This window comes from Schistocerca serialis, chromosome 6 (genome assembly GCF_023864345.2).
Source record: "Schistocerca serialis cubense isolate TAMUIC-IGC-003099 chromosome 6, iqSchSeri2.2, whole genome shotgun sequence".
Taxonomy (NCBI): domain Eukaryota; kingdom Metazoa; phylum Arthropoda; class Insecta; order Orthoptera; family Acrididae; genus Schistocerca; species Schistocerca serialis.
Genome location: NC_064643.1, coordinates 746,462,468 through 746,485,225, shown reverse-complemented (window position 1 = coordinate 746,485,225; position 22,758 = coordinate 746,462,468).

Below are 22,758 nucleotides of genomic sequence, written 5' to 3'. Positions count from 1 at the left end.
GATAAAAAAAAGACAATATCCCTGAGAGAAAGAATCATGCTGATAAATTAAAAATAAAAAAATATATAAAATATATATGTAATAATTTCCTTTGTATGTGACGTCACGAATCCCAAACGGACGTCACAGTGTGTGTGTGTGTGTGTGTGTGTGTGTGTGTGTGTGTGTGCGCGCGCGCGCGCGCGTGAGCGCGAATACAGCTGTCACAGAAATCAGCAGAGGCAAGACTAATGGTGTAATACAGGGGTTCCCTACAAAATTTTCTCGAGGACCCCCTCACCGAGCGTGATTGGTACCTTGTCATATCACACTATCAACAACCTAAAAAAAAAGCCTAATTATGATTCTTTTTCTATTTTTGGCACTTAGAAAAAACACTGACACATTCATTATTGAAATAAATATTGAGCTTAAAACTTTTTCAATTTCGCCATCATTGTTATTGTTAAATTTTTGATTATTGCTCAAAATCTTTGTCTTCAAATCTGGGAGTTTACTATAACACACTCCTTAAAAAAATAAAAATCGAGTATGAACTGAAAATGACAGGAAAAAATTAAAACTGAGTGTATTTGTCTTTCAACTGTACTACGAGTACACTTAAGATTGCATTGAGTCGACATACGTGAAAAATAAGAAAACACTAATTTCATACAAGGTATTATTTATTTGAAAAAATACAGTTACAGCAGATTACTCCATCAGTATAGCTACAGTTAGTTTTAATTTTCAGTTCTTAATGAGATGAGTTCAATCTGACCTTTGAGTCCATTATTTCTGAAATATTAGATTCCTAACTTGAAACTTTCACTCTGAAATCCGACCGCACGTCGAGCCGATTCCTATATTTGTTTCTGTGTAAAGTGACTGTCAGTTGTCAGCTGCAAAGAGGCAGCGCGCGCAGTCTAACGGCATACAGCAGAACTATTTGCCTCTATCTAATTCTAGTTTTGCGCTAGAGTGTGCTAGTGTCAGTTGGCTCTTGTAAGACGCTAGACGCAGAAGAGAGCGTTCGCTAAAGTTCTGCTCATGCAGGAAGCGGCCAAAACAAAAAATCTGTTATCATACCAAACATATTTAATATATTTTTTGTTGTAATAGCATCTTGCGGACCGCTCTGGCATAGCTCGCGGACCGCCTGTTGGGAACCACTGGTGTAATGTAACGTGTCAGTCAGTGGGTCTCACGGGGAGCCTTGATATTTATCAATGCCTGTAAGCAGCTAATAGCCTATCACCGATGGTGACGCTCCAGAGTTGGACGCCAGGCTCTACTCGTACCATGCCAGGTTAACAAAGTGATGGTGGAGTGAAACTTCGCAGAAAACCTTGTTGCAGTGGGCCCGGCTGGTAGTACCTCGTAAGGATTGTTCACAAGGGTTGAAGATTGCAACCGTCTGTGAGTCGCCATTTGGCGAGTGCTCAAAGTTACGGTTGGAAGAACGGAAGCAACAACACTCTGTGTAGGTGCTCGTGCGGAGAGAAGCTAGTACAGACTCTTACAGATGGCGACCCTATTGCAGTTCGTACTCTGTGCGGTGTCATAACACGTTAAGGAACTTTTCTGTTACTGTGACCGGTCAAGAGAATAACAATGTCTATCTGGAAATTATGCAAGCAAGTAAAATTTTTGATCACTGCTACTATGAGGGCTTCAAAACTAAATACAACGGAGACGTAACTATAACTAAATGAACTGTAAAAATTAACTGAATATATTAAATATTGCTGTTGTTTTCTTTACTACTGACAGTGGTGGGGTCTGCCAAGCCTGTGCTGTGCAAGGTCCTCTTCGTTAGTTATCCAATATACCCACCTAATATTCAGCATTTCAGAAAGTTCTATTCTCTGTGTGTCCATTAGAGCCTGATTATTGTAGCCAAGCCCTGTTCCTCCCTACAATTTTTCTCCCGCACATCCCAACATTTCCAAACTGACGATTCGTCGATTCGCAAGATGTGTCCTATCACCCGATCGCTTCTTTCAGTCAAGTTGTGCCATAAATTAATTTTCTTCCCAAAAAATGGTTCAAATGGCTCTGAGCACTATGGGACTCAACTGCTGAGGTCATTAGTCCCCTAGAACTTAGAACTAGTTAAACCTAACTAACCTAAGGACATCACACACATCCATGCCCGAGGCAGGATTCGAACCTGCGACCGTAGCGGTCTCGCGGTTCCAGACGGCAGCGCCAGAACCGCGCGGCCACTTCGGCCGGCAATTTTCTTCCCAGTTCTATTCAGTACCACTTCATTTGTTATCACACCTTCGCGTCTAATTTTCGTCTGCGGCAGCACATATCCAAAGCTGCTAATCCATTCTTGTCAGAATTATTTATCGTCCACGTCTCATTTCCGTACAAGGCTAAACACCATACAAATGCCTGTAGAAAAGTTTTTCAAACATTTCAATTTATATTCGATGGCAAAAACATTCTCTTCTTCCGAACTGCTTTTGTTAGTACAGCCAGACGCTATTGTACACTGTCTCTACTTCGACCATCATCTGTCTACACATATTATAAATAGAAATATTCCGCCGCGTTTTTGTGTCTGTACGTGCAGGCTAATCTCACGAGTTCCTATAGGAACTTTGATACTCTCCGTACGAACAGGCCTCCGATGGCCCAACGGTACCGACCGACCGCCATGTCAGCCTCAGCCGATAGGCGTCACTGGATGCGGATATGGACAGGCATGATGTCAGCACACTGCTCATCCAGCCGTTGTCAATTTTCGTGAGCGGAGCCGCTTCTTCTCAGTGAAGTAGCTCCTCAATCGGTCTCAGAAGGGCTGAGTGCACTCCGCTTGGCAACAGCGCTCGGCAGACTCGGATGGTCAGCCATCCAAGTATCAGTCAAGCCCGACAGCGCTTAAATTCGGCGGTCTGACGGGAACCGGTGTTACCACTGCGGCAATGCCGTTGGAAATTTTGATACGATTTTCAGTAATAGAGAGACTGATTCACGAGGGAGGCTCGTGTATATTTATCTTTCTTTGCGTTGCCATTTACACCTTGCAGTTACCGGTTCCCTACTGTACTCAAGTGTTGGAAATTTATTTTATTTAAGTTTGCGGGAGGAAGCCCTTCCTGTATCCACAGTTGCCAGTTACTTAAGGGTGGGAAGTAGTGCTCGCCATCTGTCTGTCAGTTGTGTGAACTTTGTTCTGTGTGCGATCTTATTTAAACTGTTAAGTACGGCATTTTCTGAGGTGGAGAGTGCGGGCAAGTCAGCATTTGCCTAAACGAGCGTACGAAGAAGGTTGTTAATAGATAACGATGTGTGGCTCTAAAATAACGGGACTATTGCTGTGAAACATTTTATTACAAAGACATACATATTTAGTTACTACCACCCTCAGTATACTCCCCTCCTCCTACTCAACAAGACTCCATGAGAATTTCCGATTGGAAACAGTGCTGGAAGTCTTCCTCTGTGAGCTCCTTGCAGACGCTTGTCACTTTTTGTTTCAATGCTTCAGGGAAGAAAGAAAGCGTGGGGTTGACGTTCACTGCTTCAACGAACTGAAATCTTGTTACTTTTAATGCAAGTCTCAGCCGGGGATAGGTAAAAGTCACTTAGCGCAAGGTCAGGCGAATAAGATGGTGGTCTAACTGGGATGCTGTACTTCGCTAGGAACCTCTTAACACATAATGCAGTATTAGTTGGTGTGTTGTCTTGACGCATAACCCATTAGTTGTTTGTCCACAATTCGGGTTGTTCTTTTCCTTATCTAGTCATAGAGTTGAGCAAGAACATGAAGGTAGTAATTTGGTTAACAGTCTGACCATGTGGAGCCAGTGAAGATACACAATTCCAAGTCCATCGAAAAAAAAATTATCATGCTTCGCATCTTGATTTTCTCTTTTGAACTTTTAATGTTCTCGGTGAATTGGGCGCTTCTCGTGTATGGACTGCCACTAAATTTCTGGATTATAAGTGAAAAATCGAGATTTATGTCATCACTTTTACCAAGACATTAGGATCATTTTCAATAGTATTCAAAGTATCAGTAAAAACATTTTCAAGAGCTTCTTTCTGATCGATTGTGAGAATTTTCGGCACCAGTTTTGCACACACTTTTTTCGTGTTAAAATGGTTACGCAATGTTCGTCTTACGCATTCTTTGTCAATTCCTACCGTTTCTGCAATCGACCGAATACTCAACCGCCTGTCATATCGAATCAGATTACCTACTTTTTTTAAATATTTTCAGCCGTTTTCGATCTTCAAGGGCGTCCCGTGCATGAATCATCTTCAGTGTATTCTAGGGTACACTGGAAGCGATTGAACCACGCAAAAAATCGCGTGCGTGATAAGCAGTCTTCGCCTTACTCTTCTTTTTGTAAAAGATAGGTTCCAGTAGCATTTCCTCTAAGTTTCATGTGAAAGTGCTGCACTTATTATTTTTCCGACAAAACGAAATAACAGCAATTTCACAAACGATGGCCACGGCGAAACTGACATCAGAGATGCTGCACTTGAATGACAAGGCTTCACGCTTCACAATTATTGGTCGTTCATCTTAGGGAATGCCGACTTACTCTGGAACAGGATCATTCCTACTACTTTATAGCCACAGCTCGCAGAACGATTCGTGAGGAAGGTTTGTGTATATAATTTATTACCGTTACGTGTAATATTTCTGGCTTATTCAGCCATCATATTAGGCTCCAGGAAGTTATTCCCAGGGCACTGGAGATGCAAGAAGCTTAGAGATGACGCAATGTGGGATGAGGTACCGGTAGGGCGCCAAAACGTTAAACTTTAGTTGCTATTATTAATTAAACCTGTCATCCAAATTACTTAATTTTTTTAAATAAACGTCTCTCAATAGCCAGCTATCAATCAGTCATTTCAAAATTATTAAAGTCAAAGTATTACTAAAACAAAAGACTGACGAAATTACTGCCGATGGACTTCGTTGGTGTTCGAATCACGCCTTGCTGGCTTGACACGCAAAGTATCTCGAGCAGTCCGGCTCTCCAGTTCTGACCGTTCCAGTAGACAGACATGTTGTCTGTTATAGCAGTATTTGTTTCATGCAATTTTATTTACTACAGTCCCAACCGTCGCTAGGTACAGAAATGTTGTCTGTAATAGTAGTATTTGATTCATGTAATTATATTCTCCAGTTCTGACGGTTCCAGCAGACAGACATGTTGTCTGTGGTAGGCTGTATTTCATGTTATTTTAGCCAGACATAATGACTGTGGAAAGATATGTTCAATAAGTTGTGATCAAGAATATGTTCTCGTGTCTATATCAATAAACACGAGAGTGGCATCCCAAATGAGTTATAGTTTATTCGTAGCAGCAGTTCCTTGCGAAGTTAATTTCAGCCTCAAGAAAAAGAATCCACGACCTGCGTGCTGTTTTCTGCGCTGGGGACATCATCACCATGAAGACAGCAGGTTAGTGAAGTGTAAAAGAACTTACGTCTTCCACACAGGGCAGTGGAAACAACTAGACACCTCACGTGTACTGCATGCACAGAACAAATGTGCTCAGTGACACGTCATCTGCAGTAATGCAGAGGAGGTAAAGAATGATAAAAGTATTAACACCATCTAACTTTTATTCCTTTTTCTTGCCGTATGCGCCAAACAAATCGCCCGGTTGTGGGTACTAAGCTCTACTCGTGAGAAGCCAGGGTGAGTCGCTAGTATAACCAGAGAACTAGCGTACACCCAAATGAAACAAAAAATAAATTATTGCTGAATGAAATGATGAGAAAGAAATAAAAGAATAGAGACGTTGTCGTCAGTACATATTAGCCTTTACCGTTGGATCACTGTCAGCGTCGGAGTAAAGCTCACGTCATGCACTTTGAAAGTGGTTTCCTACTTGTAACACCTCCGATTTATGTATCCCGCTCGATCGGGATCAAATAGCAGCCCAAATAAATATTAATTGATGTGACCGTGTACCTAATGGGGCTGGCAATCGGATTTGACTGCTACGGAGTTGTTACATTCCATTTTGTCCTTCTCAAATGCTGTAATAATGAAATGTCTGGTGACAAGAAGAACGCCAACACAGCTTCATTAATGAAGAACCTATATTTGTCTCTAAAACACAAGAAAAAGGAGACAGACACTGCCTTCGTCATACATATTTAATAACGGCTAATCTCAGCACAGGCTTCCTCGCTATTCATTATCGTCACACGCAAATTCAATCACTGTAATCCAACACTGCACTCCAACACTGAAATCCAAATGATGCTGGCGCGGTAGACGCGAAACCAAAAATATCGGCACAGAAATATCACTGATCACTCTCGTAATTGTACTTCTTCACTTTCCCGTATTATTCTAACACAAAGGGGTTAAACCGCGGCGATGGCCACTCCCTTTGTCGGTAAGCCTTGCATTACATCAACCGGCCTCCACACGGCACGGCCCGCAACCTGGGAACAGAACTCTACACTCGCATTCGCAACACGACACTACCGATTGTTTGCCCTATCGACCTGTGCCGAGTGCAAACTTATAGTAAGGGCCTACGGACCCCTTACATACTGATCACATCCCCTTGCCAGACAAAAGCTCATCCAACGTATTAAAGTCTCCAACAACAATTTATGTCCAGTACGGCAATGGGGAGATTGTACTGTAGCACCCAAAGTGACATTGGCCATGGAAGTTGAGTCGCGAGCTCGGCGTGTGTGCGGGCGGGGGTCTGGACGCTCCCGTGTGGTGCAGGGCAGCACACACACACACACACACACACACACAGGCCCGCATCTCGTGGTCGTGCGGTAGCGTTCTCGCTTCCCACGCCCGGGTTCCCGGGTTCGATTCCCGGCGGGGTCAGGGATTTTCTCTGCCTCGTGATGGCTGGGTGTTGTGTGCTGTCCTTAGGTTAGTTAGGTTTAAGTAGTTCTAAGTTCTAGGGGACTTATGACCACAGCAGTTGAGTCCCATAGTGCTCAGAGCCATTTGAACCGTTTTTGAACACACACACACACACACACACACACACACACACACATACACATACAGTGTCCCCTGGGATCCGGCGCAGCTCTGAATAGAGACGGAAATAGCGTGCAGCTACTGCGCCAGGCAAGTTAAGACCCGAGTCCGCGCCCTAGCGGGCAGCTCGTCCTCACATAAATCCCGGTACTGGGCTAGCGCGCCACTGCCGCCGCCGCCGCCGCCGCCGCCACTGCCTCCCGTGAGGCGCAAGGCAGACGCTCCACAGCAGTAAACGCAGCCTCCTTTGTCTTCCTGTCCACTTCGCCAGACAGGAAATCCAAAAATAAACTCGGTTTTACTTAGCCACAAGTGTTTCGAATCTTGGAGTCTCGCTGTAGCACGGCGTCCTTAGTTGTGTCACAGTGCTTTACCCTTTCCATCCACATCCATCACAACCATTACTGTGTTATATGTACAAGGCGATTACATGAGTATTCTACATCTACATACATACTCCGCAATCCACCATACTGTGCGTGGCCTCTCCCTGTTCCACTCCCGAACAGAACGAGGGAAAAATGACTGCCTATATGCCTAAAACAAAAAAAAAAAAAATGGTTCAAATGGCTCTGAGCACTATGGGACTTAACTTCTGAGGTCATCAGTCCCCCAGAACTTAGAACTACTTAAACCTAACTAACCTAAGGACATCACACACATCCATGCCCGAGGCAGGATTCGAACCTGCGACCGTAGCCATCGCGCGGTTCCGGACTGTAGTGCCTAGAACCGCTCGGCCACCCCAGCCGGCTCTATATGCCTCTGTATGCGCCCTAATCTCTCTTATCTTATCTTTGTGGTCTTTCCACGAAATGTAAGTTGGCGGCAGTAAAATTGTACTGCAGTCAGCCTCAAATGCTGGTTCTCTAAATTTCCTCAGTCGCGATTCACGAAAAGAACGCCTCCTTTCCTTCAGAGACTCCCACCCGAGTTCCTGAAGCATTTCCGTAACACTCGCGTGATGATCAAACCTACCAGTAACAAATCTAGCAGCCCGCCTCTGAATTGCTTCTATGTCCTCCCTCAATCCGACCTGATAGGGATCCCAAACGCTCGATCAGTACTCAAGAATAGGTCGTATTAGTGTTTTATAAGCGGTCTCCTTTACAGATGAACCACATCTTCCCAAAATTCTACCAATGAACCGAAGATGACTATCCGCCTTCCCCACAACTGCCATTACATGCTTGACCCACTTCATATCGCTCTGCAATGTTACGCCCAAATATTTAATCGACGTGACTCTGTCAAGCGCTACACTACTAATGCAGTATTCGTGTAAGACATGAAGAAACCATTAAAAAGTTGCTACTCTTGCAGTATCGTCCCCTGTTAAGGATGGCCTATACACTTTACCAAACTTCTCCGGTATATTTTTAATCCCTTCAAACATAGGAATTTTCAAACTTTCCCAAATACCCCTCTATTCTGACTACGAATTCCTCATTACAGTTTCTCTTACCAGTGAACCATTTCTTTCTGTGGGGGATCTAGGAGAAATCGCAAGGATACAGATCAAGTGAATAAAGGGGTCACAGTACCAATTCATGACGTAATTCCTAAGGTTTTGTGACGATCACTCCTTAAAAATGTGCAAGGGTGTTGTCGCGATAAAGTACACACACAAATGTGGAAAAATGTAAGTTAATACGGATGAGTGGGAAGAACAAACCTGTAATGTTTGGTTACAGTATTAGTAGTGTCCTGTTTGACACAGTTAAGTCGTTTAAATATCTGGGCGTGACGTTGTAAAGCGGTATGAAATGGAATGAGCATGCGAGAACTGTGGTAAGGAACCCGAATGGTCGACTTCGGTCTGTTGGGAGAATTGTAGGAAAGAGTGGATCACTGTAAAGGAGACCGCATATAGGACGCTGGTGCGACCCATTCTTGAGTAATATTCGAGTGTTTGCGATCCGTACCAGATAGGATTGAAGGAAGGCATCGAAGCAATTCAGAGGCGAGCTGCTAGATTTGTTACCGGTAGGTTCGAACAACACGTAAGTGTTACGGATATACTTTGGGAACTCAAATGAGAATCCCTGGAGGGAACGTGACGTTCATTTCGTGAAACACTACTGAGAAAATTTAGAAAACCGACGTTTGAAGCTGACTGCCGAACGAGTCTACTGCCGCCAACATACATTGCGCCTAAGCACCACTAAGATAAGACACGAGAAATTAGCGCTCATACAGAGACATATAGACATTCGGTTTACTCTCACTCTGGCTGCGACTGCAACAGGGAAGGGAATGACCAGTAGTGGTACAGAGTACCCTCCGTCACGCACCGTACAGTGGCTTGCGGAGTATCTATGAAGACGTAAACGTAAATATAGATGTAGAAACAATACTTAGTTATTCACCAGATGATGCTGCATTTCCATCCATTTTTTATCGAAGCGGTCCTTCGTCACACGCTAATTTATCAAGATATAATTTTTCCATTCTCTATGTATGTGACATTTTTTATTCCACGAAGTGGCGCCGTAGTATTTCTTGACAACGAAAAAGTTTTCGCCTCTTTTTCGGGGCAAATTCAGATATACAGGGTGATCAAAAATCAGTATGAATTTGAAAACTTAGTAAATCACGGAATAAAAATTGACACACATGCTTGACATGACATGAGGTTTTATTAGAACCGAAAAAAAACAAAGTTCACAAAATGTCCGACAGATGACGCGTGAAAGATCTCTTGCGCGCGTCGTTTGGTGATGATCGTGTGCTCAGCCGCCACTTTCGTCATGCTTGGCCTCCCAGGTCCCCAGACCTCAGTCCTTGCGATTATTGGCTTTGGGGTTACCTGAAGTCGCAAGCGTATCGTGATCGACCGACATCTCTAGGGATGCTGAAAGACAACATCCAAAGCCAATGCCTCACCACACCTCCGGACATGCTTTACAGTGCTGTTCACAACATTATTCCTCGACTACAGCCATTGTTGAGGAATGATGGCGGACGTATTGAGCATTTCCTGTAAAGAACATCATCTTTGCTTTGTATTACTTTGTTATGCTAATTATTGCTATTCTGATCAGATGAAGCGCCATCTGCGGACATTTTTTAACTTTATTTTTTTGGTTCTAGTAAAACCCCATGTCATTCCAAGCATGTGTGTCCATTTGTACCTCTCTATCTACATTATTTCGTGATTTATTCAGTTTTCAAATTTATACCGACTTTTTGATCACTCAGTACATAGTAATCATACGAAATAATGCAGTCTTTGGGTTGATGCTGCGTTTATGGATTATAACTATCAGTGTAGGTTTCATCAACGGTGAAAATTCGACGGGAAATCACCTTCGAATATACTTACACTTTTCCAATCACATCTTAGCCGTCGGAAGCAGCAACTTTTCTTTTCCCACCCTCAGTAATCGCAGCTCTAAGCGGGCCGACAGTTTCCTTCTTCACCAACCTGCGACTTTGCACACTTCCGTTCGACGATCATGTTGCAGACTTTTTCAGTTTCTTCGGCAACCCCATCTCCTGGGCTTTCTGAGCGATTCTCATGAAAAATGGATGTTCGACCACGTTCAAACACGTAACCGCCTCTCTAATGACGAATCGTCATTATAAACCACACTCAGGTTTTCATTTACCTTGTCACACGTTTTCATACCCAACAGCAAAAGGCGATTCTCTGAACAATATTACAGTTTTCACATCTGGGCAAAAACCACACACACAACCTCGAGTGACTGTCAAATGCTAACTAGTTGGCTGGAAGCTTCCTAGGAGCTTCAGCAAAGGAGCTGTCATCTGTCAACACCAGTAGCAGGTAAGGCCGAGCGGTTCTAGGCGCTTCAGTCTAAACCACGCAACCGCTACGGTCGCAGGTTCGAATCCTGCCTCGGGCATGGATGTGTGTGATATCCTTAGGTTAGTTAAGTTTGTGTAGTTCTAAGTTCTAGGGAACTGATGACCTCAGATGTTAAGTCCCATAGTGCTCAGAGCCATTTGAACCATTTATATATATATATATATATATATATATATATATATATATATATATATATATATATATAGCATTTCCCTGCACCAACTTTTTCCTGTTGTATCTCCAATACCCGGTCTTCATAGCATCGTCAGGGAGGCAGCCTACACCACTAACAGGGCTTATGTACTTGCACCGTCACCATAGGTGATCGATTGCTCAAGGAGGGAGAAAAGGGCTGGGAGACGAGAGAGCCTTAGTCGACAAAATGAAGACTGCAGCGCCACAGTGTGCTCTTGGGAGGCGGGCAGAGGAGTAGCGGTGTACGGGCACAGGCTTTGGAAGCGAGCGACCGTCCGAAAAATGAATAGGCTAGACACTGAACCATGTCCTTAGGGGAGTGCGAATGGGTGTAAAATACTGATGTACGAGGTGCGGCTAGAAAAAAACCGGACTGATGCTGGAAAAAACATTTATTTACAATTATTTACAATTTCATGTTATCTCCTTCAATGTACTCTCCTCCTCGGTCTCTACACCGCTCCATACGAATTTTCCACTGTTCATAGCAATGCTGCAGATCATTTTCGGTAAGTCCATACATTACTTCCGTCGCTTTTTCTTTTACTGCTTCAACAGTCTCAAATCTAGTTCCTTTCAAAGCTGACTTGACTTTAGGGAAAAGAAAAAAGTCACAGGGGGCCAAATCAGGTGGGTAGGGTGGATGATCTAAGATGGGAATGTTGTGTTTTGCCAAAAACGTCTTCACTGACAACGCACTGTGAGCTGGGGCATTGTCTTGGTGAAGGATCCATGACTTTTTTCTCCACAAATCGTTCCGTTTTCTCCGTACTCGCTCACGTAGGGTAGCCAGGACGCTAATGTAGTAATGCTGATTCACTGTTTGTCCCTCTGGTACCCAATCAATGTGCACAATCCCTTTGATGTCAAAAAAAAAACAATCATCATTGCCTTGAATTTCGATTTTGACATTCGTGCTTTTTTTTTGTCGTGGAGAACCAGGAGTTTTCCAATGCAACGATTGGCGTTTAGTTTCGGGATCGTAAGTAAAAAACCGCGATTCATCGCAAGTAATAACATTTTGTAAGAAGGTGGGATCACTTTCAATGTTTTCCAGGATGTCAGAACAAATCATTCTTCGGCGTTCCTTCTGTTCAATTGTGAGAGACTTTGGAACCATTTTTGAACACACTTTGTTCATGTTGAAACTTTCATGAAGATTCTGCCTAACACTTTCCTTGTCAACTCCTGTTAACTCAGACACTGCTCTGATTGTTAAACGGCGATCTTGTCGAAAAAGTTTACCGATTTTTTCAATGTTTGCATCAGTTTTTGCTGACAATGGTCTGCCAGTGCGAGTGTCATCACTGGTGTCTTCGCGGCCATCTTTAAATAGTTTAAACAACTCAAACATTTGTGTTCGCGATAAACAATCATCGCCGTACACTTGTTGTAACATTACAAACGTTTCACTTGCAGATTTTCCTAGTTTGAAACAAAATTTGATGTTAACACGCTGTTCTTTCTGTACACTCAACATTTTCCGACGCACAGACAAAACGTCAACTACTTAAAACAGACGCCACGGGCAGACTGAGTGCAGGAGGCAGATGAAACTCGAGCAGTAGGCGGAGCGAGAGTCACGTGACAGGCCCCGCGACTTTCAGCCTTATTGCATTCGTTTTATTGTTTCACCAGTACTAGTCCGGTTTTTTTCTAGCCACACCTCGTATTGTGACTTAGTAATAATTGTAGTAACATACGAATGAGCGAGAATGGTGGGAGCGAACAGCGACATCTGTTTTATGATTTGAAGATGGCCGGTGACGACAGGAAACAGGTGAATTCATTTTGAAATTAAAAATGGTGTGATTAAGCCGGACAGAAAATCGTTCTCAAAACAAACAATCACCGTCATCTCTAGTTCAAAAAATGGTTCAAATGGCTCTGAGCACTATGGGACTCAACCGCTGAGGTCATTAGTCCCCTAGAACTTAGAACTAGTTAAACCTAACTAACCTAAGGACATCACAAACATCCATGCCCGAGGCAGGAATCGAACCTGCGATCGTAGCGGTCTTGCGGTTCCAGACTGCAGCGCCTTTAACCGCACGGCCACTTCGGCCGGCCATCTCTAGTTCAACTAAAATGTTACTTCCAATATTCTGAAAAAAAAAAGTGTAACAGGCTCAAAGGGACTTAGATCCCGGTAGCAGATTGAGAAGGCCGCACTATCACTTAAATACACTCCTGGAAATGGAAAAAAGAACACATTGACACCGGTGTGTCAGACCCACCATACTTGCTCCGGACACTGCGAGAGGGCTGTACAAGCAATGATCACACGCACGGCACAGCGGACACACCAGGAACCGCGGTGTTGGCCGTCGAATGGCGCTAGCTGCGCAGCATTTGTGCACCGCCGCCGTCAGTGTCAGCCAGTTTGCCGTGGCATACGGAGCTCCATCGCAGTCTTTAACACTGGTAGCATGCCGCGACAGCGTGGACGTGAACCGTATGTGCAGTTGACGGACTTTGAGCGTGGGCGTATAGTGGGCATGCGGGAGGCCGGGTGGACGTACCGCCGAATTGCTCAACACGTGGGGCGTGAGGTCTCCACAGTACATCGATGTTGTCGCCAGTGGTCGGCGGAAGGTGCACGTGCCCGTCGACCTGGGACCGGACCGCAGCGACGCACGGATGCACGCCAAGACCGTAGGATCCTACGCAGTGCCGTAGGGGACCGCACCGCCACTTCCCAGCAAATTAGGGACACTGTTGCTCCTGGGGTATCGGCGAGGACCATTCGCAACCGTCTCCATGAAGCTGGGCTACGGTCCCGCACACCGTTAGGCCGTCTTCCGCTCACGCCCCAACATCGTGCAGCCCGCCTCCAGTGGTGTCGCGACAGGCGTGAATGGAGGGACGAATGGAGACGTGTCGTCTTCAGCGATGACAGTCGCTTCTGCCTTGGTGCCAATGATGGTCGTATGCGTGTTTGGCGCAGTGCAGGTGAGCGCCACAATCAGGACTGCATACGACCGAGGCACACAGGGTCAACACCCGGCATCATGGTGTGGGGAGCGATCTCCTACACTGGCCGTACGCCACTGGTGATCGTCGAGGGGACACTGAATAGTGCACGGTACATCCAAACCGTCATCGAACCCATCGTTCTACCATTCCTACACCGGCAAGGGAACTTGCTGTTCCAACAGGACAATGCATGTCCGCATGTATCCCGTGCCACCCAACGTGCTCTAGAAGGTGTAAGTCAACTACCCTGGCCAGCAAGATCTCCGGATCTGTCCCCCATTGAGCATGTTTGGGACTGGATGAAGGGTCGTCTCACGCGATCTGCACGTCCAGCACGAACGCTGGTCCAACTGAGGCGCCAGGTGGAAATGGCATGGCAAGCCGTTCCACAGGACTACATCCAGCATCTCTACGATCGTCTCCATGGGAGAATAGCAGCCTGCATTGCTGCGAAAGGTGGATATACACTGTACTAGTGCCGACATTGTGCATGCTCTGTTGCCTGTGTCTATGTGCCTGTGGTTCTGTCAGTGTGATCATGTGATGTATCTGACCCCAGGAATGTGTCAATAAAGTTTCACCTTCCTGGGACAATGAATTCACGGTGTTCTTATTTCAATTTCCAGGAGTGTATGTTTTCAGTGTTGGGGTACAGTTAGTAATCGTATGGATAACTCATATTTTGAAAACTGTTCATTGAATGAATATTATTTCATTGAATAAATACTATTTTTAGTTGTGTTTCTATTCGTGTGCTTTTTCTCTCGCATTAGTTAGTGTATCCTTTCGCTCATTAAGTATTGTAACCGATTTTGTACAACAAATAATCTCTCTCCATTCTACCCATCCAACAAAGAATCCAAGCATGGATATTCTGGAGTCTAGTCATGAGAGGGCTTAAGAAAGTATAAAAAGTTGGTAGGGGTGGAAGCAATACGAAGAGAGTTATTGGCCACGCAAAAAATGTTTCTTTTTTATCGTGTAAAGCTCCAGAAGCTGTTTGAGATGTTGACCGAGTGTGGAGCAAAACGGTGTGAATGAGGTTAAGTAACGACTCGCCCCAGTAATGTTTTTAAAAGAGAAGGAAGTTTACGCTTCAACTATTTCGAAGAAAATAAAAAAAAACATGTTTTCTCAAAACAGTGACACTGTACGAGCATAGCAGAATGAGTCGTAGCCTTCACAACCTGGTTATAATTTTGGTAGTTTCATAACCAAATCACACTTGTAGAATCCTTATTCCCCTTCCTGAGTAAGTTTATGAACATGTCAACTGATATTAACGGCTGTTTTGTAAATATAATAGACGAATATTACATTCACAGTATTTTCATTATGTTTGTAATATCGAGAGAATGGCAAAGAAATTTGAATGAGTAAATGCCTCGGATTACGACTCATTCGTCTGAAAATGACCAAGTTAAGAATGGAAAGGAAAAATGGTGACGCGACAGAACATTCATCATTTAGAATTTCCTTTTCTCGGGAAAAAAATATTCGCAGAGCGAATAAACTTACCTAAGATATATGGCCCGCATTTTTCTTCGGAAGCGAAACGGAACGTTCTGTGGAGCTATTTAGGAACTAAGGCAGACCAGTTGAAATGGCTCTCATTGAGAAGTATAATCTGTTCATCGTAAATCTGGCGAAGAGAAAAGAGAAAACGAATGTATTTTTTACTGAACGCCTCTGCAACATTAATGTCCGTAATATTAAATATCTGAACAGGTCAAACAAGTCTGTAGAGAAATGGCATTGATCTCTGTTAAAGAACGCGCACAGCGTTTGTCGAGTGATTTACTGAAATGAAGAAACTAAGGATACATGTCTCAAATTAAACGTATCGTTTGTCAGACAGTGCTCGCGCTTTAGATGAAAAGCAAAAAATCCTGCTTTAAGAGCGATACTTGAGCGCTACGTACTACGAGGATTTTGTGAGAGAGTTTTTTACAAGGACACAGAAGCTTATTAACATAAATTAATAGGTTACACTGTCATCTTAAATTAAATTTTATTAATCTTTTCACGAAGTAATCATTGGGTGCCGACCTGATTATCAGTCGCCATCTAACTGGCTCGCTCGTCCAATGAGAGAGTTTAGTATGTGCATTAGTTCTGTTTGTGCAGTGTTAATGAAAATTGTCATATCTACGAGATCGACAGGTAAGGTGGAACAAGATTCTACACAAAAAAGATGACATACGTTAATTGAGACGAGTACTCGTCCTTAAGATGCAGTGATCCGTAATTTACTACAGTGTTATCTCTTGCATCCACTGTTATTTGTTGTATCAATTAGCAAAACTTCCATTTATTGAATCACAGGAGACAAATTATGCCCTTGTCGCAGATGATACCAGAACACGAATATAAAATATTATTAATCCTGTGGCAGAAAAGGCCACTTGTAAAATATTTGGAAAGCGCAACAGATGTTTCAAAGTAAATAGATTAAGTACCGTTATATTCTGAGAAGGTTCATTTCATATCGATCCCTATTTCTCACAGAACATAAGTCAACATACCAGAAATATACTACAAGCAAGGCATTAAAGAATTATATGAAGTCCCAGATAATGATCGAAAAAGAGATCACAATTAAAATTGAAAAACCCAATCCTTAGATTTAATGAAAATTCTTAGCTCAGTTGTATTTGTATTCTGCATTGATTACAGCTATGGATTGTAAATCATCATGGACAGTTTCCAGCCCGAGGCTGGGGTCTGTTTGGGGCATAAGGCTCGACATCTAGACCTGCTTTCCCACCATCTTCCTGTATTCGCTCTTGTTCAGTCCTTGGCTCTTTTTTCAACACACTCTACACACCTTCATCCTTCTACACTAAGTGATCAAAAGTATCCGTACACCTGTTGAAAATGACTTCCAAGTTCGTGGCGCCCTCCATCGGTAATTCTGGAACTCAATATGGTGTTGGCCCATCCTTAGCCTTGATGATAGCTTCCATTCCTTTCGGGCATACGTTAAATCAGGTGCTGGAAGGTTTCTTGGGGAATGGCAGACCATTCTTTACGGAGTGCTGCACTGAGGAGAGGTATCGACGTCGGCCAGTGAGGTCTGGCACGAAGTCGGTGTTCCAAAACATCCCAAAGGTATTCTATACGAATCAGGTCAGGACTCTGTGTAGGCCAGTCCATTACAGGGAAGTTATTGCCGTGTAACCACTCCGCCGCAGGCCAAACATTATGAACAGAAGCTCGATTGTGTTGAATGATGCAATCGCCATCCCCGAATTGTTCTTCATGAGTGGGAAGCAAGAAGGTGCTTAAAACATCAATGTAGGCCGGTGCTGTGATAGTGCCACGCAAAACAACAAGGGGTGCAAGCCCCCTCCATGAAAAACAACGACCACATCATAACACCACCGCCTCCGAATTTTACTGTTGGCAGTACACACGCAGGCAGATGACGTTCACAGGGCATTCCCCATACCCACACCCTGCCATCTGATCGCCACATTGTGTACCGTGATTCGTCACTCAAAACAACGTTTTTTCAATGTTCAATCGTCCAACGTTACGCTCTTTACACCAAGCGAGGCGTCGTTTGGCATTTACCGGCGTGATGTGCTGCTTATGAACAGCCGCTCGATCATGAAATCCAAGTTTTCTCTCCTCCCGCCTATCATAATACTTGCCGTGGACCCTGATGCAGTTTGTAATTCCTGTGCGATGGTCTGGATAGGTGACTGCCTGTTACACATTACGACTTTCTTCAGCTCTCGGCGGTCACTGTCAGTCAACAGAAGAGTTCGGCCGGCCGGAGTGGCCGAGCGGTTCTAGGCGCTACAGTCTGGAACTGCGCGACCACTACGGTTGCAGGTTCGAATCCCGCCTCGGCTATGGATATGTGTGATGTCATTAGGTTAGTTAGGTTTAAGTAGTTCTAAGTTCTAGGGGACTGATGACCACAGCAGCTAAGTCCCAAAGTGCTCAGAGCCATTTTTTTGAAGACGAGGTCGGCCTGTACGCTTTTGTGCTGTACATGTCCCTTCACGTTTCCACTTCACTACCACATCGGAAACAGTGGACCTAGGGATCTTTAGGTGTGTGGAAATATCACGTGCAGACGTATGACACAAGTGACCCCCAATCACCTGACCACGTTCGAAGTCTGTGAGTTACGCGGAGCGCCCCATTATGCTCTCTCAAGATGTCTAATGACTACTGAGATCGCTGATATAGAGTACCTGGCAGTAGGTGGCAGCAAAATTCACCTAATATGATAAAAATATGTTTTTTGGCGTGTCCGGATACTTTTGATCACATGGTGTATCTCTCGGTCTTCCTCTTGGTCGTTGCCTTTCGCATCTCCATTTAGAGTATCTTCTTAGGAATAATTATGTTTTTTATTCTCTTTAAGTGCTCAGATAATCTTAGGCTTATCTCTCCTGCTTTGGAATGGTTCCTCTTTCACTGTTTCCCTTACCCTTTCATTCCTCATCCTATCTCTCCTTGTTACTCCTATTCCGCTTCTAAGAATGGCCTATAGGGGTGGAGTACAGTGGATACGCTAGTCATGAAGCCCTGAAGGAACTCTGAAAAATGGCGGCTAATGGAGTCCGGTGAACCTGTGAGACGTCTTCCTAGCCAACAGTGGATCGACAGCAGCTTCCAGCAAGGGAACTAGCCTCGGTAAGAGGGATAGACGATAAACAAATGAAGAATTTATTTTGCTTATAAACCTTCATTAGAGGTCAACAGAACAAATATTTGGAAACTTAGCTTTTCTTTATCAATATTACTCCATTCTCGAAGAACAGACCGAAACATGATCATAATACTATGGTAAAACAATCATTAAGAAAGCTTCAAGTGTTTAACATCAGTACACAAAGAAAGCAGACAACTGATCAGACGAAAAGAAGTGCATAGCGACAAATATTGTGGAGCGAATTAAATAACTTTCTGCAAGCTAGCTCGTTCAATTCTAGCTGCGAGAATATTTCAAGGGATTCTTAAATCTGATGTTTTGGTCACAATATAATTCATTTTCAATGTTTCGAAGATGGCTACGTTTCAGCAACAGTTATTAGCATTTTTATATAATAACATTTGATAAATATGTCGTTCTTCTGTATTGCACTTAAGTAAAATGTACAACTTTGATACCTTCGCACATATCGGAGACACTCCTCTGCGTGATGTCTACGCAACAAGAGTAATATAGCCAATGCAAATTTTATAACCACGTTGGCTTTCATCATGGGGTGCCTATTTAAATAAACTTTTTTTTCCACTTCATTTTTTTAAATACTAAAATAACCAAAACTACGGACGTACTGTTTTCCACACGGTGTAACTGAGGTATTAAGAAACTCAAAGTTCAAGTGCTTGTCTTTAAATTGCAACCTCATCCGCATTTCGTACGGTTTAAAAAAAAAAGGTCACAACCAAATCTTGTCTTAGAGGGTTCCCATTCCTCTGAGTTGTCTGAACAAGGCACGGTATTAGCCTGCCTCTTGTACAAGCTGACTCAGTGCGCGGTTCTATCATATCCGAATAAGAACATACAGCACAGAAAATAGAGAAACAGGCTGCTCGTCGCTAGTTAACAGTGGATGTCGAGTAATATGTCAGGGTACGCTCATTTACGATTCGAATTTCGACAATGGACTACTTCGTTGCAGGGAGCAATACTCTAATCAAGGCACGGAAAATACCATTTTAATCATTCATTACAATAAGCACTTCCCATTTCAGGAATTAGTCCCTTCTATGGCCTGTCTTACAACAACCAATTTAACAACTGAAGTGACACGGTGTAATAACAGGAAAGAATGAGTAAGTCAGAATTACTGTGTGCAACTACCGGTTAAAAATTCCTGGCTATCCATTATACGTTAGCGGAAACACGGGATGAAACAGCAGTAGAAACACCACGAACTAGCAGATATCCAAGACTTCACCCCCACGAAAGGAATATCATGAAAATATGGAAAGATGGCCTAATTAGAAGACACTGTAATAATTTCAGAATGAGAAAACGAAAAGAATCGAATAAAGCAATGATATTTTTCTCACTATAGTAATAACAGCGTCATTTATGATGTTTGACACGCATGTTGTACAGCAACAACGATAGCCTCTAGTGTGTATTCCAAGGTTTTCTGAAAATGCCCGCTTATAGAATGATGGTTGTTAAATACGTCCTCCCGTTAGAAGGTGAAACGAAGATGATCTCACCATCGCATGTTCACGTAGACTATTGGGCCATGGAAATGACTGCGGAGAAAGACAGCTCTACGTTTCAGACATTATGCCGCACACGATTCTCACACACGGCTTTATGAGCGCTGAATCGCAGAAGCGGAACACGCCGAGGCATTATGTCCAGATTTATGGTTATTACTCTGCAGGCCAAGCTTTGAGGATGGCATCCGGCTGCTCCATCAAACGTGAAGCAGTGCTTGCAGCAAAACGTTACCTGGCCACTTTTGCTTAGCGGCGTTAATGAATGCAAAATGCAAATAACTAGGCAGTAGGATAGATCGTGGAGAGAAATATTTTCTTTGTTCGGTAAATATACAGAGTCTGATATTCCGCTCTATGAAGGCACATTAATTGATACAAAGTGATTAAAAGCGAACAAGTACGCATAAAGACTAGCTTTCAATGTGCTTCAGCCTAATGGCACTGGAACAAGAATCGTAATTTTTAAATCTTTCCGTCACTCACGATTTTGAATCTACGTTCTGAAGCAGAGCCAAGTCTATAAGGCTGCACGATAGATAATTAGATTTTATTAGGGGTTTGACTATTCATAGCATTCCACAAAGACTTTCACATTCATGTCATGTGCTTTTCGAGTCGCTCTAAATATATTCGGGATATTAGTAATACTAATCATTTAACTGTTGATTGGTTTTTGTTACGCCACTAGAAATTATCTGGATATTTGCAGGAAGTGCAAAAGTTTTTCTGTTTTCAGCAAAGCTGTGTCTCACCCATCCATTATGGCTGAAGACCGTAAACTCCATATCCTGCAATGTGTCTGCCAGACTGGTACATTTGTGTAACACAGATGTTGTCCTTGATATTAACAAAAGTGAGTAGAGTATTTGTCAACTCAGAGGTTTCTGGACGACGACGGTTCAAACCATCCTCATTTGTGTTTTCCGTGATTTCCCTAAATGGCTTAAGGCAAATGCCGGGATCATTACTTCGAAAGGAATTTCCGCTTCCCTTCTGAATCCTTCCCTGCCGGCCGTTGTGGCCGAGTGGTTCTAGGCGCTTCAGTCCGGAAACGCGCAGCTGCTACGGTCGCAGGTTCGAATCTTGCCTCGGGCACGAATGTGCGTGATGTCTTTAGGTTACTTAGGTTTAAGTAGTTCTAAGTCTAGGGGACTGATGACCTCAGATGTTAAGTCCCATAGTGCTCAGAACCATTTGAACCACTTTTTTGAATCTTTCCCTAATCCGAGCTTGTGTTCCTCATCTAACGACCTTGTTGTCCACAGGACGTTAAACACTAAACTCCTCTTCAACTGGGAGGTTTGTCTAATAAGCATGGTCTTACTGGAAGTGGTATTCCCTGACTGACTTATCCAGACAGGTTTAAGGTTTAGTTCAACGCGGGCTCAATTCTACAACTTGACTTGGAAATTTTCACATTACTTAATCATTTGCGAAGGTGACAGAGATAATGAATGACTGAAAGATCCTATGATCCTATGGCCGACCGAATATTGGATCCTAAGCCTTTATATGTTATCCTGATACCCACATACATACAGGGGTAATAAAGGAGCATAACATATTACGATGAAAAGCGCACAATAAAAATATGTAGCTAGCGTTCCATATATGTGGAAAAAATTCAAATAATTATGGGAACATCGTTTGGAATCACTGCTTTTCAGTCACTGCCGGCCAGTAGTAGATGTCGTTATACGTTGGAAGTAGCTCTTAGTAATGAATATGATCGAATTACTTTCATACATACAACTAAATCCACTTGATTTCTGCGCAATTAAGAGTATAAATTAGGCGCATTGTTATGGTATCATCAAGGTGTCACCCACGATCCAATGTGTCAGTGACATTGTTGCGCGTGTTAATATCACATACTACAGAAAACAGTAGGGGAACGCAGGAAGACCTGCTGTGGATCGATACTTGGAACAGAAAAAGACACATTATTTCCATGAAAGTTCGGTAGTTACTATCAGTTATTATCGGAAGACATCTTACGCATAACGATTCTGTTCGTTACAACTTACTGATGTGGGTGTAGATATTTGATTATGATAAAATGAAAAAAGACAGAAGAACCGAATAAACGTCAAGTATTTTACGATAGGCATTGTCCGACGTCAAAATAAGTATAAGATAACCAAAAGCAGCTGTTAAACTGATTTAATTACTTTTTAATTTGGTTAAAAACATTAAAAATATAGGAGCTTTATTTATCTGAAAGTTAATATGTGTTATTTATCATTTATCTCTTTAGATATAGAAATTTTAATATTTTTCTGTTTGAAATTCAGTTAGATGCCAAACTTTGTGGACGATATTGCCTGATCCCTTTCGGGGTTAATGGTATCAGAAAGGACAATAACCATTGGTCTTGATAAGGCATAGGACTTTGCATGAGGGCAACGACGAATTCCACTTTTCCCAGAACTCCAAAGCACTTTTCCCACATTATTTCAGGTGTACACTTTAAATTAATGAGAGACTATGTTTTATTTCTTTTGCCTGTTACACAGCAACAATAGCGACAGGAGTGATTTGTGGTCGTCCGTTGCCGGTGGC